Here is a 22,956-nt window from a genome sequence, read left to right on the forward strand (position 1 = left end):
TGTATATATATACTAGCAAGGTACCCATGCTACGCACGGGTGGGAAGCCGTAAGCAAACAGACAATGCAGAAACAGTGAATGTTAAAGCATGAAACCAATAAATTCCACATTCCTGTGCCACCTGCAGTCAAACATCAAGCATGGACAGCAGGTTCATGAAGGACTTCCACGAAAAACTTGCCCGTTTGAATGGTTCCATACCCAGTCAATGGTGAATCTGCATATGGCGATCCGCAAATGTCACGCTTAGAAAGTAGAAACCATCATGGTATTTCGTCATTCACTTGAACTCAATATCTCCATTTTCATTCCAAACAGCATAATAGTCAGGTTTGTTATGTAATTTCGTTCTTTTTTTGTGGAGATTAGCAAAACTATACATTTTTGGAAAGCTGATAGCACCAGGAATCCGAAAAACCATGTTTCCATTTGCGCAAATTTTTCTTTGGCGGCCATATTGGATTTTCAAAATGGCCACCATCGGAAACCTATTTTTCGCGATATCTCAACATCCGAACCACCTAGAGTGCTGATTCCAACACCTATACCCACATTTTTGGGGATGAGGAATCACATGAAGCCATCTAAAATAATCTACACCTACCCTGGGATACCAGGTGGCAGCCTACAGCGGATTTTCAAGATGGCCACTTTCAGGAAACATGTTTTTTTCTGAATATGTATACCACATTGAGTGATGTTTCGCTACATTGTGGCACACGGATCATAATTATGAAACCACATCCCTCATATATCCTAAACAGGTGATTTATGTATTCAAGAGGTAAGTATATAGAGATGAGGCTATACAATCCATAATTATACATGTAATAATTACTTTTATTTGAACATAGAATATTTCCCATAGATGAAATTTTATCTTTGTCAACATTCATCAACATTTTGTCCTCATAGGTTTTCAAATGTCCTCATCACTGTCGTCAGAGCAGAGAACAGGTTGACAGTCATCGTCGTTTTCACATTCGGAGCTGCACAAACACAAGTCTGTGCATGCCAAGTCATTGGCACGGCACGAACACCGTCTCGATGAGCAGTCTCCTTTGCACTGACATCTGACCATCTCAAGTATTGCTTTCGGTGCTGGTGGTACATCTGTCATTAGTGGTTTCAATTCCCCATCGTTGTCCTTGAAGTAGCCATGTTGCTGTGGATCCAGGAACACTTGATGTGCGATAGTAGCCTGAGCCCATACCCTTGCCTGAAGATGTACACGATCAACATGCTGATTTAGAGCCCCTAGCGTTGGAGGTAACTTGTGACTTTCAGTCATGTGTTTACAGAAGAGGTACCAGCGCAACTCCGGAATGCTGTTGATACATATTCCCTTTGGTACGTACACTGCACATACAAATCTTGCCAAGTTGGACATCTGATCTGCGGTCACATCTGCAGCATCACCGAGCATTCTCATGGCCTGTATCACGTCACTATCGGCTCTGACGAAAGCTTCAAACCATGTTGTTTTGCCTATTCGCGAAAACCGTCCAGTATTGTCTGCTCCTGTGAATGTGTGGAATGCTGGCAATGCCTTGGCCTTTTCGACGCCAAGATTGTTCCAGATTGGTTGTACTTGCACAAGGCCCGACACAAGGGAGACAGCAGTGTTTTTGAGCAGAACATCATAGTTAGCTATGACCAAGACCAGGACATCCGTATCAGGAGAGAAGAAGGTAAGCTGTTCTGCGTTGGGATTGCGGCGAGTTGCCAGCACTGCTTGGTGAATCATCAGAGTGTCTGCCTCCTCATGATTATTGTCTTCAAAATGCACGCCTTTGTTACTCTTGGCCTTTGCTGCTGCACATATAATTATCAGCTTGGAGGCATCTCTGTTGTACTCCAACGTTTTCTCAGCCAGATATTCTGCCAAATCTGACGTTGTCTGATCGTGTGACAAGAACCGCTTCATGGTGATGTGTTGGATCTTGGTATTGTCCTTCACTTGGTACTGGACTGGATTGGGCCCCCCTCGTCTTTTTTGTCTTGTGCTTTGCTTCAACGAATCGGCCTTGTAAGTATCAAACACGAGGATAACTTCGTCAAAATGTCTTGTCAGTGACATCAATCTGGTATTAAAGCTGACACTGAGATCTTCAACGGTTACTGTTGCAGCTGGTTTTGTCGACAATTTCTGTACAAGAACCATGGCGTCGACTACTGCTATTTTCATAGCTGCAGAGTTATGGACTTGAGCTTGAGGACTTGAGGTCGGAGCTAAGTCACCCGGAGCTAAGTCTCCATGTTTCACAAGGAGATGGATTAACTTTGACTTGTCAAGGCAAGGAAGCAGGTCACCGTTTGGTGCGAACAAGGCGCGAGGTGTAAGGGTGAATTCGTAGTTGCCTATTGCGTCTTTCTGGTCAACATCACGGCTTGATTTTGTCAATATCATCAGCCTTCCATACAAGTCTTTTGTTTCCTTCAAGTCGACTGACTTGTCCCTGAGCATGATCTTGGTCTTCTTCACACCAGACAAGTACATCGTGTTGTTTTCTTTTTTCACGGGTGCAAATAAGCTGACTGTTCCGTTGATTCTTTCGTCAACATACTCTTCGTACAAGTGTTGACCAATGTTGTCGATATTCAGGATTTGTGACGTGTGCTCCTCTGGGACATAGGCATGTGTGATCAAGTTGTATATGCTATTTCCTTCTGTGGTAAATGGATTGCCATGACTCATGATAGCAGCCTTGATCTTTTCAACCGCTGTATTGTTCAGATTCACTGCCCTCGGACTAAGTTCGTGGTGTTCTGTCACTTTGTCTGTTTTGGTGTCGAACTGATCTTTGAATTCTCTGGTCAGCCGTGACAATTCTGGAGAGGCCATAAAGAATCTCTGCCTTGCATTGGCATTATTGGAGATGCCTGGAAGTCCAGAATGAACCTTCATTGCTCTGTTTTCCTGTTCACAAGCGTGGTCTGCACCGATTGATACAAAGGGGATGCTAGATTTCGTTACTGAGATATTTCCATTCTCGAGTTCCCTGTATGTGGCCGGATGCGTCTTCCTCAGGTCATACATATCTGCTATGTATCGCGGCCAAAGACGTTTGTATTTGATACGATCCATGGAGAAAAATAGCTTGCTGAGTGCCTCACCAGATTCGAGGTGGAGTTTGAGATCTGCGTCCCGAGAAGCTTCCACAAAGAACAGAATTGTCTCCACTCGATGCAGGTAATTCATCAAGGACTTGAACATGGCTTTTTTGGATTGTTCTGTTTCCCAAGTCTTGAATATGTTCACAACATCAGCTGTAGTGATGACATTCAACAGTTTTGTGTTGGCTTCTTTCACACTTGTGACTTTGGTGAACTTGTCCTTTTCTGAACATGCCTCGTCTATTTCTTCTGACATATCTGAGCAAACGGCTTTCAACTGTGTATAATCTTTGAAGAACAGGTCCAGCGCCATTTCATAAAGTGCTATATATGAATAAATATGAGCACGGAGAGTGCGTTTGTAATGCGAACATCTCAGGATCTGCCTTGTTGTTGAAGGTCCGTAGAGGTCGGCCTCTATCCACGCGTCATCAATACCTGAGTTCTCAATGGAAGTACCCAGGGCTCTCAAAGCAGTCATGACCACATGCAGCTCGCCAAGCCGAGGTACAACGGTACCTTTCAGGTCTGGCCTTGCATCCAGCAGCCTTATCACCTTTTCATAGAGGGCCATATCCCAGGAAATGACTGTAGGGTGGCTTGTACCAACAACTAAGTTCTTTAGCTGAGTTGTCTGAGAGATGACGGTCAGAAGAGTCGACCACTCGTGTGCTACTTCAGGTAGAAGGGGTAAGACTCCGACTTGTGTCAAACTGTGACTACCCGACAGCAATGAGTGGTATCCTGCCCAACCAGGTATATATGTGCTGTTTGATTTCTGCATTCTGGTGATCATAGAAGCAACCAACCATCCTAGATGTGTAAGGTGATACGCTGGTGATATACCATCCTTGCTGATGTGGAATGTGTCTGTTCTCTTTATGGTTTTCGGCACCGGCTTGTCACAATGAAGCATAGGAACCTGGTACGGGGTCACTGACAAACTGGTAGTGTCAGCTATGCTCAGTTGTGGCGCCAATGTTTCTCCTTGAGTGTCACGTTTTTGATAAACAGCAATGATTGTTCCATGGGTTGTCCCTTTGCCATCCACGCTGTCTTCAGCAAAGTCTGTGTTATCAGCTGCAAAAAACACAAAAGTTCCCTTCTTCAAAAATGGAGGAACATAAAGTCCTTGGAACTTCAGGGTGTTTTCCACAATGGCATTTGCTAGGGCTGTTTCGAGGTGCATAACACGACTGTACGAGACACAGTAACCTTGAGAGCAGAGACTTTCCAGGAGTTTCTTGTTTCTTGTGTCATGGTGAACTGCCAAGGCTAATCCTAGAGACTGTGGAGTTTCTTGTGATTTGGTTGATCGGAAGGTCGCAGAATCAGTTTTGGGCCTATAGTTCACTTGCTTGTCAGATTTGAATCCACCCAATAGCATCTGACTAACAGTGAGTACTTCTCTGTTAACGTGAGTGGTTCGTTTTTCAGTTTCTTGTGTTTCTGTTGGCCCCACCATAACCCATCTGATCATTGCGTGGAGTGCTGCTGGAACATCATCTGTGCTGCTAGTGACCTGTATAGCATCGGATGAGTTTTCCTGTTGGTGGAAGTTCTTGATAATTCTGCGCAATGCCTTTGCTGCTTTATAGATAATATTCAGATCGTCTACTTCACTTTCTATCATGGCAGACTGAACCATATCGGATTCGCATGCATCTGGGGAGTAAAGAACAGAAGGTTTTCTCCTGTCCTTTTGCCTAACAGACGTTACGTGTGGTAGTTCTAGAAGAATTCTCTCCTTGAGCCAGTGTCTACTATATGCAGGGAAGTGGTGCGCCAATGCATCTGTGCCACCAAGCAAGTTGATGTATGTTGTTTCAATATGTGCCATGGATAAGTATTGTTTATTCTGAGTTTGACAGTCGACAAGGCTAATCAACTCAATCAAACATGATGTTTGAAACGGATGACCTCTCTCTGTTGTTCCCTTGTTATCCTTGGTACGTAACACATGGAATACATTTGTTGTCCAACATGACTTGTGGTATTGAACATCGATTGCATGTGCATCAGTGGGTGAGATGGATGTGTTTAACCTAGTTTGCAGGGTGAGATTTCCAGACAGCTCCACAGCATCGTGTAATGCTTTCCCACCGTTTTCTGTTCTCAATGTGTACAATTTTTGCTCGTTATCTTCCTGGCAGAAAAAGCAATGTTCCTTAATGAATGGAGCTGTTGCAGAACGTGTAAACGGACTGGTGGTGGAAGTTGATGGTTCGTCCAGTTCTGTGCTTTTTCGCTTTTGTCCACGTTTTTTCTCTGTGTAGGAGCCGGCTGAAATGTGATATTGATGGCGGTCTTTGGCACGTTGTACCTTCTCTTTGTTGGTTGCATTTGAATAACAGATACGATGCCAAACTGCATTATTGAATTGCAGACTTTCACTTGTTTCATCCTTTAAGCGACTGTGAATTTTAACATATTTTCCATCATGGTAGGCTGCTCTATCATTAAGGGTTTGTAGCAAGTGTTCAAACGAGTCCGGTTTGGGCTGCTGGACAAGCGTTCCATATTTTGCTGAAGCGGTTTGACAAATTATGCAGTGCTGCCACTGTGTGGGCTGAGTCGTAACTTCACTCATCTTCTCTCAAGACCTGCAAATATATAAAACGACAACAGGTAAGTAATTGTGAGCTTCATGAGGTTTATTTTAAATGAACTATTATGTCTGATATAATGACTTTCCATGTACATGAACTGAACATGTTGAAATGATTATTTTCATGTACATGAATTATGAAATGAAATGAAATGAGTAGATTATTTTAGATGGCTTCATGTGATTCCTCATCCCCAAAAATGTGGGTATAGGTGTTGGAATCAGCACTCTAGGTGGTTCGGATGTTGAGATATCGCGAAAAATAGGTTTCCGATGGTGGCCATTTTGAAAATCCAATATGGCCGCCAAAGAAAAATTTGCGCAAATGGAAACATGGTTTTTCGGATTCCTGGTGCTATAAGCTTTCCAAAAATGTATAGGTTTGCTAATCTCCATAAAAAAAGAACGAAATTATAAATCTGAACATAATGAACCTGACTATAACTCCAATCACAAATTAAATAGCATTAATGTTTAAAATAAACTTTCATGAACACTCGTGACACAAACAAATATTTAAATCCGGATGTGAAGTAGTTCCATATGGTTGGGTGAATGCAATTATGAATTCAAAATCGTAATTGTATTCACTCAATTCCAAAGGTCATTCCAATCATAAATTGATACTTTAACAAAATACTGTGTTAAATGACGGTTGTATTGGGATATTATAAAACCAGTTCATCGCCGTCATCTGTCCACTTCTGGATTCGCGGAAGGTTCGTATCGAGTTAATTTCAAAATCATAATTTTATTGAGGAATTTTTGAAACCTCCTACCTACCTTACAACATCCCCTGGGACCCCAAAACGTTCCACAGGAGGTTTGGTGGGCCTAGCCCCAAAACTGAGGGAGTAGTTGGGGACGGACAGACAGACAGACAGACACTCCTGTTTTATAATACGAGTACACCCGCAGACTCCGGGAGGGGCAGGAAGAGTCACTCCTCTTTGGGGTACATAGATTACAGTCGATCTATGGGTGGGTCTCAAGAACATTAGGTTTGTGTTCATTTACCAAGTTTCTTGTGAAGAGATCACCAAGTGGTTTAAGCATTTGAGCAAGCACTCCATTCAAAACCATGAAGGAACGGCTGGCTTGGCCAGTGCTAGCTAGCTCCTTGGTAAATGAGCACACCCCGGGCTTCCTCCCTTTCAGTTTCGTATGAAACAGCAGGAGCGAGTTTCAAAAGTTTGCTACGAAAAATGCCATGGTAGTGGCAGAAAGGACCATGTTATTAACCTAACATTTGTGGGTTATATAGAGTACAGTAGATCTTCGCTCAGTTCTGGAAGTAAACCTTACTTCACGGATGTCGGGATTCCTCCAAATGTCTTCATTTAGTGTTATAAAGAGCATTAGTGACTGTTCAAAAAGCTAAGCATATGTGTTTGTGGTGTATAATATTTTTACTTCCTGTAGAAGACGTTGCTCCCACAGAAACGCCATTATAACTATAAGCTATTAAACACATTATCACTGCAGGAAAACGCCTTTGGGAAGTTGGACATTATTAGTATTTATATTTGTTTTGTAATAATATCAACAATATGCGATTATCATTAATTTTGTTATTAAAAGAGTCTTTGAATATACGCCATGATAAAGCTTCTTTGGAAATACGCCATGATAAAGCTAATTTAACATTTATATACATCTTAACGTGCAACCCAATTGACGGCAATGGTGGGCAAACCCGCTTGGGGGGAGAAATCCCCCTAGGGGAGGGGGGGGGGCAAATGAATGCGCTACAACCTTGTGTAACCCTCCATCATCCTGTCAAGTTTGGTTGAGATTGGATAGGTAACGACAGAATGTATTGGCGTCAAAAATTAATCAGACAGACAGACGTATTTTAGCGTATTTTAGTATTTTAGTGTGATATTTATATATATATATATATATATATATATATATATATATATATATATATATATATATATATATATATATATATATATATATATATAGATATATATATATATATATATAATATATATATATATATATATATATATATATATATATATATATGTATATATATATATATATATATATATATATATATATATATATATATATATACAGTGGAACCTTGACTTACGAGTTTAATTCGTTCTGTGACCGAGCTCGTAACTCAATTTGCTCGTTTCTCAAATCAAATTTCCCCATTAAAATGCATTGAAATGCTATTAATCCGTTCCAGCCCGCCAAAAACCACACCAATTTTTTTTTAAATATACAGTATATATAAAAATATCTCGCGCTTTATATTTCACCTGTATGCAGCATACAAGTTGGCAGGATGGCCTGGACTGGAGGTACGCACACTTGACTCTAAAGTCTAAACTGTCCAGCCTGGGTTTGAATCCCGACCCAGCTATAACCTGTCATGGGTGAATCACAGGCAGGGTGATTCATCAATGTGTGTACCGCTAAACTGGGCGCCCCGTTTGCGTCCCATTAGTTGTTGGATGTTAAGGATCTCACCGTGTTTTCCACAAAGAGAAGGCGAGCTATCGCCGGCACTCTGAACAAGTTGTGGCCTGGCATGCTCTTCTCCTCTGCCGTTATATACGTCCTCCTCGGCATCTTTTTCCAGAAGAGCCCTGTCTCGTCACAGTTGAAGATTTGCTGGGGGATGTATCGTTCGGCTTCTATCAGTTCGGCAAAAGTTATAATAAAATCTTCAGCTGCCTTCACATCCGCCTCACCAAGTCGACAACACGCACACCTCGCTCATGTTTTTCGACGATTGCGTGTTTTATATCCAAGCACATCATCCTCTCTTCCCTTGGCACTCAATTTCTTAGGACCCATGGTTAAAACTAAGAAATTTTCCAAAATAACCAAAATGCGAAAACAAAGCAGCAGCGATATACGGCAGAGATACTTGCACGGCAAGATAACCACGTGACCGGAACCCACCTGGTGGCGGGTAGCGTAAGCTCGTAACTCAGATCTCGGCTCGCATCTCAAAGCAATAAACCGCCCGAGCGACGGCTCGTATCTCGGAAAACTCGTAACTTGGTGCACTCGTAAGTCAAGGTTCCACTGTATATATATATATATATATATATATAATATATATATATATATATATATATATATATATATATATATATATATATATATATAGTGTGAATATATATATATACTGTATATACATATATAAAGACTTGGCATTTAATATGCAATATTTTTTTGTGGGGGTGAACTTACTTTTCAAGATGACTTAGTGTTACGGATTCGTCACTTCCATTGTGGTGGTTTGCATCCACTGTAAATATTTCCGATTCCATGTATTATTAATTTATTATTGTTGTCATTTCAAGGGAATAGATATTTCTAGTTTCAAAAGTTAAAAGTTAATGTTAAAAGAAACAGGAAACTGGATCGGGAACCGGACGACAAACCGGAAGAAGACGAGGAGAGAGGCGGCAGAGCGAGTAAAGTCGGACAAGAAGCTGGTTGCTTTGCGGTCTGGATCGAACGTTGTCGAGCAAGTCACGAGTGAACTTTGGGTTTCCTGGGAAAAGGGATTCCTGCGATTGAGTTGTTATCGCTGTGACTGATCAACCTGCATGTCAGGTTTGACCTTGGATTCCGAGGAATCATCGTCGGGTCGTTGCGTCTCGAGAACGAGCCGTCGGCCATTTTGACTCGCGCGCTTTGCTCATCGCGAAAGGTCTTTGCTTCGCATCAGCCGTTTTCACCATTCAGACGTCTATCTGGGATGTGTGTGTGCAACGCGAATTTTGAAGACAAACCTGAGGTTCGCCGATTTGGAGCGGTAAAACATTCACACCCGAGGGTGTGAATTTCCCAGTCGCCTTGAGTGCGCCTTTTCACAGCTGTTGGCCGCGTGACCCTTTTCTGCCGCTTTGGCCACGTACGCCTTTGTGCAGTTTTGGCGGCGTGACTGGGCCTGTCATCTGAACGGGATTCGGGTTTGGATTCGACAACTTTCTGACGATCGCTGGAGGGGATCAACTTTGAGCTTGAAGACGGGAATATAGAGACATTGGGGAATGTTCTTTTTTCACTCACTTGGAGCACAGTGAGTTACCTTATACTAGCTGATGGTACCATCATAAGATATACATTGATTGTACTTTTGATTGCTATTATTGTTGTATTGTTATTCTTGTGTGATTTTTAATACAATATTTTTTTTTATTATTATTATTTTTTTTTTGTATACAAATCGAGGCTCGTGAAAGAGCTAACACTTTTAAATAGCTAAAGAGAAAGAGCTAATTTGTTTGTTTGTAACAATTGGTGTGGTTTCACCATTGTTTTTGACACAGGATAACACACTTTTCTGCCGTGACTCCTCTCGGGGCTCGAAGGTACACCGTGACCAGGGGGTCGGGGAGGAGCACGTAACAGAAATTGGGGGCTCGTCCAATTGACTCGGGGTCTCGAAATTGGGTCTTCGTCTGGGATTAAATTCCCTAATAACACTCGTCTGGGAGCAAATTCCCTGATAACATTCGTCCGGGATAGAATTCCCTAGCATTCCCAAAATTCCCAAATTTGGAATTTTTTCCTAACATTCCCAAATTTTTCAAAAAAAAAAATTGAAATTTTTGTGTGAAGGTTAACAGGTGTTAACTGATAGTCACCATGGTGTTTGACGCAGAACAGTTTGCGGCGTTCCCTAGTGAGGCACAGTTCCAAGCGTTAAAAAAATCGGAACTCTTGATATTGGCCAGACATTTTAACTTGGAGGTCCGAGTTAATATGAAGAAAGCAGAGATGCAGACATTGGTGATAGAATCTCTGGTGGGACAGGGCACATGGACAGAGGTAGCCTTGGATTGGTTACCAGAGGAAGAAGAAAATGTGGAGCTCCGGAAAATGGAGATGCAACTGCAGAGACAGGAAAGGTTAAAAGCAGAGGAAAGGAAAGCAGAAGAAAGAAGAGCAGGGGAAAGAGCAGAGGAAAGGAGAGCTGCAAGTGAACTCGAGGAGAGAAGAACAGAGGAAAGGAGAGCTGAAAGAGAACTCACGGAAAAAAGAGTAGAACAGGAACGAGAACTCGAGGAGAAACGAGCAGAGGAAAGAAGAGCCGAAAGGGAGTTAAAGGAACGTGACATGGAGTGTCAGAGGGAAATTAAACTCAAGGAACTGGAATTAATGAGAGAACGGGGAGAGGTAGCATCCATGCCGGCTAGTTCGACAACTAGTCAGAACATTTGGGATGTTGGTAAACATGTGAGGCTGGTTCCACCCTTCAATGAAAAAGAGGTAGCCAAGTTTTTTTTACACTTTGAGAAAGTGGCTCAAATGCTAAAATGGCCTGTGGGGTCTTGGGGTCTTGGACTATGTTAGTGCAAAGTGTTTTGGTGGGTAAAGCTCAAGATATATTTTCGGCTTTACCGATTGACAAATGTACAGATTATGAGGAAGTGAAGAAAGCCATTCTAAAAGCCTATGAATTGGTCCCTGAAGCTTACCGGCAAAAATTCCGGAATGCCAGGAAGAGGGAGAGTGAGACCCATGTGGAGTTTGCCAGAATGAAGGAAACCATGTTTGATCGGCGGTGTGATTCGAAGGGGATTGGGAAAGACTTTGAACTGTTGCGACAACTGATCATGGTGGAGGAATTCAAACAGTGTGTCCATGAGGACATTAAAGTACATCTGGAGGAAAAGAAGGTACCAGAGTTGTTTGAGGCAGCAACCATGGCAGATGACTATGCCTTGACACACAGGATGGGGTTCCACAAACCTAACTTCCTGCCTAGAGTTCGCCAGGGGAGTTATGATACATCCGGTGCGGAGAACGAAGATTCATGGGGCGGCCTAGAGATGACTATGAGGATAGATCTGATACCGCGACTCTTAGGGATCAGAAGTCTACAGTTCTAAGACAGACTTATCTTCCGGGAGGCTCGAGGCAGACCACGAGTTTCTCCTCCGGGCCTACTGGCGCTTTTTGCAAGAAACCTGGACACTTGATGTCCCAATGTTATGCCCTGGAAAGGAAAAATCAGGAGCGGAGTCAGACAAGTACAACTCCGAATGCATTGGCAAATGTGAGAAATCGTCCTTGGAGGACAGTGCCTTGTGAAGGTTCCCATGCCAAAGTTACGGCATCACTGAACAACCTTGTTCCAGAGGGATACAAACCTTTTATTTCAGAGGGGTTTGTGTCACTGGATGGAGACGTGACTAACCAGAGACCTGTTAAGGTATTGAGGGACACAGGAGCACATCAATCTTTGATGCTTGAAGGCATTTTGCCATTGTCAGAGAAGACGGCAACTGGTGTTAGTGTTCGTTTACAGGGGGTTGGTGGCTATGTTAGAGCCCCACTTCATGTCATCCATTTTCAGTCTGATTAGGTGTCAGGACCGGTCACCGTAGGTTTCCAAGCCACTCTTCCTGTAGAAGGAATATCTTTTGTTATCGGGAATGATTTGGCCGGTGGTCAAGTCTCTGGTAACCCATTGTTTGTTGAAAAGCCTGGCATGGAAAATAACACTGCACAGTTAGAGCAGAAGATTCAGGGTATCTTTCCCTCCTGTGCCGCGACTCGTGCTATGGGTAGGAAGCGCTCTGAAGAGAAGAGGAAGGCACTGACGTCACGCTTTGCACAGGCATGTCTTGTCAGGTACCCAAAAACTAAGTGTCAGCACACACAAGTCATGGATGGAGGCAATGTTGGCAAGCTCTTTGTCGGTGGACTGAACTTCAAAACAAGGGAAGTTGTTCTGGACTCTGTCTTCGGCCAATATGGGCCACTCTTGGAAATGCGGCTGATAAAAGACAGGGAGACGTAAAAGTCAAGAGGGTTTGGCTTTGTCACGTTTGAAAACACAAAGGATGCCAAAGTTGCATAAAAGAATTTGAATGGCAAGGATTTGGATGGTCAGACCATAACAGTAGAGAAGGCAGGCCATGGGCGTCGAAGGAGCTACGGAGGAAGAAAACGTGGAGGTAGTTTCAGGGGTGGCTATGGCTCTTGGGGTGGGAGTAGTAGTTTTGGTGGTGGCCGCAGTCGAGATTACTATGGAGGCTCCCAGAGTTACGGCAGCTCCCGCAGGGATGATTTATCAGGGTAGTGGCCGAGAAGGAGACCGCTATTCCCGTGACTACCGCGACAAGCGCTCCAACCGTGATTATTATGAAAGTTAGGAAGAGTTTGAAGCACTGAATGCTGCGGAGCAGCCGAGCCAAGATTCCTAGACGGATTAACTGTGAACTCCATGTTCCTAAAGGCGTCCATGTAGTGAATACTTCCAGGCCTCACCACCCAACCACCATGAAACCTGGCTCTCAGCTCGGCCTCCCTAAAAAAGTGCTATAGATTTCCTTGACTTTGGATTTTGATCACAACCAACCCCTTAACCTTCATTCAAAAAAATGAAAAATAAAAATCAGAGGTTGATGAGATGGAGTTTGGCTTTGCAAGAGTTCAACTTGGAGATTGATCATGTAAAGGGCAGGGACAATGTCGTGGCGGATGCTTTGTCCAGAGTGAACTGACATTGGCGATCTCTGTAGGTTGTATGAAGTTTTGTTGCTTCATTTTTGGGAAATATTGATTATCGTTGCTCACGGGAATTGATGATTTGGGTGTGAGTTTACTTTCGTTTGTTGGGAGAATTTTACCTACAAAGAAAGTTTTCACTATGTTCAAACTTTCTTTCTTGAGGGGGGGAAGTGTTACGGATTCATCACTTCCATTGTGGTGGTTTGCATCCGCTGTAGATATTTCCGATTCCATGTATTATTATTGTTGTCATTTAAAGGGAATAGATATTTCTAGTTTCAAAAGTTAAAAGTTAATGTTAAAAGAAACAGGAAACCGGATCGGGAACCGGACGACAAACCGGAAGAAGACGAGGAGAGAGGATTCCGAGCGAGTAAAGTTGGACAAGAAGCTGGTTGCTTTGCAGTCTGGATCGAACGTTGTCGAGCAAGAGTCACGAGTGAACTTTGGGTTTCCTGGGAAAAGGGATTCCTGCGATGGAGTTGTTATCGCTGTGACTGATCAACCTGATTGTCAGGTTTGGCGTTGGATTCCTAGGAATCATCGTCGGGTCGTTGTGTTTCGAGAACGAGCCATCGGCCATTTTGACTCGCGCGGTTTGCTCATCGCGAAAAGTCTTTGCTTCGCGTCAGCCATTTTCACCATTCAGACGTCTATCTGGGATGTGTGTGTGCAACGCGAATTTTGAAGACAAACCTGAGGTTTGCCGATTTGGAGCGGTAAAACATTCATACCCGAGGGTGTGAATTTCCCAGTCGCCTTGAGTGCGCCTTTTCGCAGTTGTTGGCCGCGTGACCCTTTTCTGCCTGCTTTGGCCGCGTACGCCTTTGTGCAGTTCTGGCGGCGTGACTGGGCCTGTCATCTGAACGGGATTCGGGTTTGGATTCGACATCTTTCTGACGATCGCTGGAGGGGATCAACTTTGAGCTTGAAGACGTGGAATATAGAGACATTGGGGAATGTTCTTTTTTCACTCACTTGGAGTACAGTGATTTATCTTATACTAGCTGATGGTACCATCATAAGATATACATTGATTGTACTTTTGATTGCTATTATTGTTGTATTGTTATTCTTGTGTGATTTTTAATACAATATTTGTTTGTTGGTCACAATTGGTGTGGTTTCACCATTGATTTTTGACACAGGATAACACACTTTTCTGCCGTGACTCCTCTCGGGGCTCGGAGGTACACCGTGACCAGGGGGTCGGGGAGGAGCACGTAACACTTAGAACCAAAAGTTCATTGGAATTATGTTGAAATTATTCTCGATTTTGTTGATGTGACCTTTAAAAGAAGCCAAAACCACATTTGACATTTCGAAGCAAATAAATTGATCCTTGAAAGTGATGTAAACTGATATCGATCTCAATTCACGGACAGTATTGTGTAAAACTTCTGTACGTTTTCCAGAAGTATCTCTTTATTTTGCACATTAGCCAAAATTTTTTTTAACAAAAACAAAAGTTAAATTACGACTGGTATTACAGATAATAAAATTACAGTTCAGTACTTCGTGTAATATATATATATATAGCGCATTGCTATTGCTGTGTGTGTTCACTTTACTATCACTGTGTGTGCTAGCTTTGTTATCACTCTTTCTCACTTTATTATCTCTCATGTTTACGTTGTTATTTCTCTATCGCTTTGACACCTCACTTGATCTTTATCGTTCTGTCTTTCTCTTTCCTTCCTTTTGTCCACTCACTTTGTTTCACCTCACTCGCCTCACTTCACCTCGCGCTCCTTCAGCGCCTTTCAATTATGTTTCACGTCTTCTCGTCTCCACTCATACACACACCTTTCGCTTCATGGCCTGATGCATCTTCATTTCAACTTGGTTGCCTCACCTCTTTGCCCACCGTATCATGGGTCCTCCCCTCACTTCACTGCCTTTCTCCCGCCATTAACTGACGCATACCATCGCGCTTAGCCATTTGTATCATTGGGCAATCGGAGGGAGCGCAAACACTGTGGGATCGCATGCCACCATCCATACCATTGAGTGCCTGGAGGGAGCACAAGCATAACGGAAGAAGGAACTTGGGAGGGAGTTTGAGGAGGTCCAAACACTATAAGGCCAGACGATTGAGCGGTGTCAATTCAGCCAACTCAGGTGTGTTGGGGCACACAACAGACCCCACCTACTTCTTTATCTCCTTTCCTCCTCCTTACCCCTTTCCCCATCTTTCACTTATTCCGGTGTCTGGCGCCTTATAAGTGTGCATGGGACAAGTGATTGGCAAAGGTTCCGAAGGTGGGTAAATTGCATATTGGTAATGGGAATGTTATACATGTTTTAAGTACTTGTCTGTAAATACTTGTTTGCCTGTCATTGTAAATACTGTACTTGCCCCGAATACAAGCTTGAAACTGTCTTCACTTATCCTGTCCTGCTTTGCTTGTGACATAGCATGCTTTGAGGGCCATTGACCCAGAGCTAATTGGTCTCTGACAGATGATAGGTAGGTTGCGGTACGTAACGTTGGTTCGCTCGGCTAATTACCATCCATTGCACGGCAATCGGCATGGTTCCCCATCTGCTGCAGTAATCTCACTGGTATGCTAAACCGACACTGGGTGCAAGGATCTGGCCAGAGGTGGGTATTGTGGATGGCATCCGTGGTCTTTTTACTCTTTGAGTTATCTGAGACCAGCGATGTCCGTAACAATATATGTAAGTACGTGTGTACATGAGAGAAAGAGAGAGAGAGAGAGCACCAAGTGGAATATGATGTTAAATGTGAATGTGGTAATTACATGACAGACCTGAATAATATTGTCAATTAAAATTTACTTCCTTCACGGTTCATTTCCACAGTGATTATAAAATGTTAATAACACTGCCATGGCCATTATAAACGACAGCAATTGCCATTTTAGCAAATTTTCAGTAATATCATGCATTAACATTAATGCCACACCAAAGTCCCATTAATACCAAATTCTCCTTGCGTAATATTTGATGAATGGAATTTATCTTTGTTGTAGAAGAAAAATGCTGTAATTAGAAGGTCATGATTGTCTATTCTGTATTACTGAGTTTGGGGTAAAACATTAATGCATCAAAGGTTTCCTTGGCTTGTGTTTTGCATGTAATTGATCAGAATGGTATTCATCACAAAATGACAAAGCACAGTTTGTGTAAAGCTTCAAAGCACTCTCAAAAGTGTAAATAAGAGAAAAAGTTTAAAATATATTGTTGCAGAAGCTATCAAGCTGTATTCAATCTCCCTACTCAAAGTTTAAGTCGCCTTACAAAGCATTCCGGTGGAATCATCTCATGATGTATGTATCGAGAGGGTGTGCTGGCAACGCCACTCTCTGCAAGCGCTTCAAAGAAGGAAGTCGAGACACCTCTCACTGGCCTTGCACTTCTACAGCCGTTGGTGAATATCCGTGTACTGATTTTTTTTTCCTGCATATTGTACTTATTGGCTAAGACCATGGATGACAAGTAAAGGAATCCAATTAGAGTACCTTGATTATTTAGGAATTCCTGTGCGTTATGAGTGAAGCTCATTCTTTAGGTGTAGGACATTATGAAGCAGGTGTTGATTGTTGAGGCCATGGATCAGATAGGCCGCAGCAGTGATATTCTTGTATATAAATAAATGATTTTTTTATTGTATGTACCAAATGCATGTTACGAAATATGTGCAACCAGGTAAGATGACTCGGCCAGACAGACAGACAGACAGACAGACAGACAGACAGACAGACAGACAGACAGACAAACAGACAGAATAACAGACCAGACCAACCAATATACTTGCAAATATTCAATTTCGCTTGTAACAACTGGTTACCTTTGGGTTGTGTGGTTATACGCATGGTTACCTTTGGGTTGTGTGGTTATACGTGTGGTTATATGTGTGGATACCTCTGGGTTGTTCGATCACAAATGTATTTTGACTCTTGTGGAGTCAAATTTCACAAAACTACAGTTATGCTGCAGCACAGACAGTGGTCTTGCCATCTCAGACTGTGGCTGTCCCGTGAATGGGGACCCAAGTCTGGTCATCCCATCCCCATTTCATTTGTTTATAGTTTAAATTCCATGGCATTTTTTGAAAATTGGTAGGCCATTTTGTGCTGGAATCCTGCCCGAAATCTCTACTTGTGTTTGGCGGTGCGGTTTGATTTGCAATCGTTGTATTCAGTTGGGTTGCTAGGGTGTGGATCTGGTACATGTTTAGTGTGGGTTTTATCTCTTCTTTTCCATTAACATTTAACTACATCCTTTCATCGTGCACATTGCGGGTGGAAAGATGAAAATATCCTTTGATCCACAAATACTGCTTGACAGCCATACAGATTTTCACCTTTGGCCTGCTAAGGATTCCAAATGTGTTCCATTGTTTTTTTGTGAACAACCGGTGAGATCAAAACCTTGAATCCTCTTTCTCTTTCTGCTCTTTATGTTTTTGCTTTCCTGAAAAGTGGAGTACCTTTTGTTGTTCCATTAGCAAGGCTTTGATGGTGGGTGTTGAGTTGCCTTTTCTTCTTCACATGAATATGAAGCAGGAGGTGTTTATAAGCATATCACGTTGTGAATTGTCTCGACTATACATCTCACCATGATCTCACCATGTCGATCTGGTTACTACAGAGCACGACCATATTAACATCAAATGTTCTCAATATGTGTTGGTCAGTATACAATAAGGGCTGGCAGAATGGTCTGGCATACATTTAGTCATACATCAACTTGGGGGTTCGTGATATAAGCAAATAATATAATGTTAAGAAACCTAAATCATTGTATACTGTACATTTACAGACTACAATAGTTTCACTGAAAGTATCAGGGACCCACAGACTCCTCCCCCCCCCCCCCCCCCTCCCGTGCCTTCCTTCCCCCCAAGCCCTCTCCCTCCCACAGATGTCCCGAAGTCCCTGCTATCAAATGTTGTACTTATGTGCTTCCCTCTCTCTCCCCATCTTGTCTCCTGCTCCCTTTTTCTTAAGTTTTATGTGTCAGTTTGTCTTTTTGTGATTAATGTTAACTCTTACACGAGCCTCGATCTTGTATTAAAAATAAAAAATAACTGAAAAAAACCTCCCTTTTTGGGCAGTGTATAGGCAATGAAGCACAGCCTCACACGCTCCTGGAAGTTTGTTTTAGCAATGTAAAAGTAGGGCATGGTAATTGTGAATATTACAGGTTTGACGATGTGTTCGGCCTGAACTGCAAGATAATCAAAATGCCGGTGGGTAGAATCAGCCTTCCTACTAATGACATCATTGTGGGTGGGGTCAGGCCAACTGTTCAACCAATGGGTGGAAATAGAGAAACAGATGGACAGAAAACTGCCACTCCTTTAATATATAGATGCACAAGTAGTTATATTCAAATGTCGGCCGAATTTATTTTGCAGTCATGTTATCATCATGAGATTATGCCGTACTACTATATTTTTCATGACATTTAGATTCCCCCCTAAAGTGACGATGTACGGTGTCTAAATATCTTCCTATAATTCACCAAATCTTCTGTCTGTCCGTCCGTTGCCAAGTACCGCAAAAACGGCTGAACCGATCGCAACGATATTTTGGGTGGGTAATCCTGGGACCCCCTGGAGTAAAATAGGGTATATTGTTTTTCCAATTTTTTCCCAATTTTCCAGTTTTTCCAAACACGATGGAATAATATTTACAGATATGAACAGTGATGTGGCTTTTGTTGAAATTCTACGTACCAGGAGAGAGTAGATCGACTCCTGACAAACTCTTCCTGCATAAACGTGCGGCTCCGAAGAAACACGGCAGCGTGTACAAAGCGACTGAGAAACAGGTGTAGCGGCCGCTTCCGTGTTACAGATTCGGCACGCACCCTTCACACATAAACGTGTGACTGAGAAAGACGTGTAGCGGTCGCTTCCGTGTTTGCAGAATTCAATCTTTTTTCAAAATGGGCACCATATACTGTTTAGATTTTGATGATTTGCGTGTGATATGATTTAACGGATGTTTATATGAATCGTTTAAAATAATAAAAGCCTTCAATTTCTGATATTTTGCCTTTTCATTTGGGCTTCCCAATTGAAGCCCCGACCGTAGGGCGGGTACCGTTGCTAGTTTCTATAATGTATTTATGCTGAACTGGTCTGTCCAGAAACCATAATGGAGTTCGAAAAGTTTTTACGAGGTATGATTAGGATTCTGTTGGGATTGTTTTGTTGGGTGGAGATTAATAATTTTGAGGGAAATTTACTCTTCGAGTACCTATAGGTAACCAGTGCCCGTAATCAGTTGGCCTTGCTTTAATGCTCGTGGTGAAAGTGAAGATGGCAGCAAGTGATATGACAAAAAGGAAGGAATATGTCCATCCCTGCATCCACTTGCAATGACAGCACATGGTGATTGTTTCCATGCATTAACCAATGAAATATTAAACAGTTCACATTTTTATTGACGATGCATGACAAGCATTTGTGTGTGACTCCATCATATCTTATAGGATAAACCTGTGCTCAAATCACAGCCTGGATCTTTACTCAAACAACCACTATAAGTCCCTTAGAAGCTCCTATCAATGGAAAATAATCAATAATATTTGAACTTATTGCTCCACAAAATTTGCTTTCATATTTTGAAGCTAGAGGGTACCTGTTCATTGTCCTCCATCTTGTAACAACTGGCACTGACTACACTGATGGAATATTGTCCTTGAGTGTGGTTGCTCTTGAGTCGGCAACACTCAACACCATTATTTGGCGCTATCCCGATATCCAAATTCTACCTGAACTCTTTCATCACACAATGGAGGTTTATTGTGATGAAATAGTCAGATCTGTTACATTTCACATTCCAACACAAGATTTTCTTCCCTTGTACCAAATTCTGATAATCTGCCAAATTTCTAGTCAGGGTTAAAGTCCGCTGTCATATTCTACTTCATGATGACATTCCCATTGATTGATTTGGACAGGGCTCGGGTGATTGAAATCATCTTGGCTGCGGAGGTGGCCACTCTACAACATCTGATTATTTTCATAATTGTAACTCCATGGCTCTATTCCTCTGGTAATGTGATGCTCTGAAGCTGAGCAAAGCGACTTACCATGACTGTTGAAAGTAGTGTGCCCATTGCTAATATTCATGGGATTGCCAAACATGTTCACGTCTACGATTGCAACAACAGGAAATGAATGTCTTATTATTTTTGGAAGAAAAGGATTTTGCTTTTCCATTAATTTAGAGATTGTACACAAAGAATTGCACATTTCCGGAGGCCAAGATAGCTCAGATGTAGTGTACCAGCCTTTGGACAGGGTTTGATTCCTAATAGTATGCCACTGCATGCTAGTACTCTTGGCAAATTCAAAATTCCTTCCTTGACCACTGCTGGGAAGAGCCATTGGTAAAAAAAAAAAAATATATATATATATATATTAGGGTGGGCTTCAAAATATCAAAATGCAGATTTTCTACGGGACATGGTCTATTTTTGTTCCTTTTGGTGTCAAAGGAAACCACACCAAATTTGAATGGAATCCAATAATATGTAGGGGTGCCACATCAGTGATGAATTTTCCCCCATGCAAAAATAGGAATTCCCATTTTTTGGGCTGTATATACACAAAATAAATACATAATTATATATATACATTAAATATAATATTAAAAATAAATATGTAGTAAATATACATTAAATAATAATAATATATATTATATTATACATTATATATACAATTATACGATAGACAATTATACAAATATAGACAAATATAATACATTAAATAATATTTTAAAAATAAATATAATACATTAAAATTTAAATATAATAAATAAATATATAGTTATACAATATATATACATTATAATTAAATATACATTAAATTTATACATTAAATATACATTAAATAATAAATATACATAAATACACATTATACATTATATATATAGTTATATACAATATATTATACATACAGTTTTGAGACTTCCTATGATCACGATCTGGGCAATTTTCATGCATGTTTTGTACAGGTTCCCGGGGTCAGGGGTACGCTTTTTTAGTGTGTAATATGTAGGCCTAACTTATTGACTGTGGCTCTTTTGTAGAGAGCGACCCTGTGGAGTAAGAATTAACAGGATTTTACCCACATTCTTGCGTATTTTGCAGATATGGCATGTGCTAGTACCAGTGTTTCATTGAAAACTCAGGCTCAGGATAATGTGTATCTCATTGGGTCCACTTCTGGAGATGCCATCAAAGGTGCCAAGCTCCCGACTGTGCATCAATCTCTTGTCCTGTTTTTCCATCACCTGAAGAAGGAGAATCGCACTGCCCGGGAGAGTGCAACCCTCACCATTGAAGAGGTTGTGAAGTTCTGGGAAAAAGCTCACCTACCTACAACGACGAAGCAGCACTGCATCCATCGTTTGGAGAGGCTATATGAAGAATGGAGGAGCCTCCAAAAAGGTGCAAAGCGGGGTGGTGCGACCCAAGAGAAAAAGGAAGCATCCTTCAAGGCCTCCTTGGAGAAGACGTTTGATCTTAGGCATGCAGATTCGGAGGCCATTATCACCAACCCCGAGGACAGGAAGTTTCTTCACGATCAATTCTCAGAGAGGAAGGCTTCAATGGGATCTGTAGACACTGTGTTGGAAGCAAAAACGAAGCGGAAGAAAGAAAGGGAAGAAAAGGAGAAGACTAAGGCAGAGAAGGAAAATAAGAGACAGGAAATGGTCATGAAGGGTGCTACTGCTATGGAAGTCACAGACTCAGACTCTGACTCTGAGACCACGGCACAGGCTGGTTCTTCATCATCTGATGGTGGGATATCTCGTCCCAAGAAAAGAAGGCCTATCAACATTGTCACTCCTGAAGTCGCAGCTTCTTTGGATCGTACGAAAACAAGTGACTGAATGGCTGTCCACAACTTGGCATCCATTTGTAGAGCAGTAGGATGGGATCCTGCAGAGCTGGCACTGAACCGATGGACAGTGCGGCGGAATCGCATGATGCATCGATGCAAAACCATGGACGAAATAAAAGAAGCATTTCATCATAATGTGCAGGGTCCTTTAGTGGTCCATTGGGATGGAAAGCTTCTTCCCGATGTCACTGGAGATTTTGTGCATGTGAAGGTGGATCGTCTTCCAATCCTTGTGTCCAACCAGTACCATGGAATGGAGCAGCTGTTGAATGTTCCCAAGTTACCTGACGGGGGAGGAGAAGCTATGGCAACCGCTGTAGTGGACACACTGAAGAGCTGGAACCTTGTGGGCAAGGTGAAGGCTTTGTCTTTTGACACAACGGCCAGCAATTCAGGTGTTCGTGGAGGGGCTGCTGTCCTCATTGAAAAGAAGCTACAGACTGAACTAATTCATTTGGCTTGCCGCCATCATGCGCACGAAATCATTCTGGGAGATGTTTTCACCACTCTTTTCGGTCCTTCATCAGGCCCTGACATCCAGCTTTTTAAGCGGTTTCAGGCGGAGTGGCCGTCCATTGCCCATCACCAACCAAAAAATGGATTCACAGATCCTGATACGGCAGCTGAGTTTGCACAGAACAATGACATGATGGATGAAGCTCTGGAATTTGCTCTTGTGTGTTTGAAAGATCAGCAGCCACGAGATGATTATCGTGAACTCCTAGAACTGACTGTCATCTACATGGGAGGAATCCCACCTCGTGGAATCCGGATCATGGCTCCAGGAGCAATGCACAGAGCCAGATGGATGGCAAAAGCACTATATTCACTACAGGT

Source organism: Myxine glutinosa, chromosome 6 (assembly GCF_964187855.1).
Source record: "Myxine glutinosa chromosome 6, kmMyxGlut1.1, whole genome shotgun sequence".
Lineage (NCBI taxonomy): Eukaryota > Metazoa > Chordata > Myxini > Myxiniformes > Myxinidae > Myxine > Myxine glutinosa.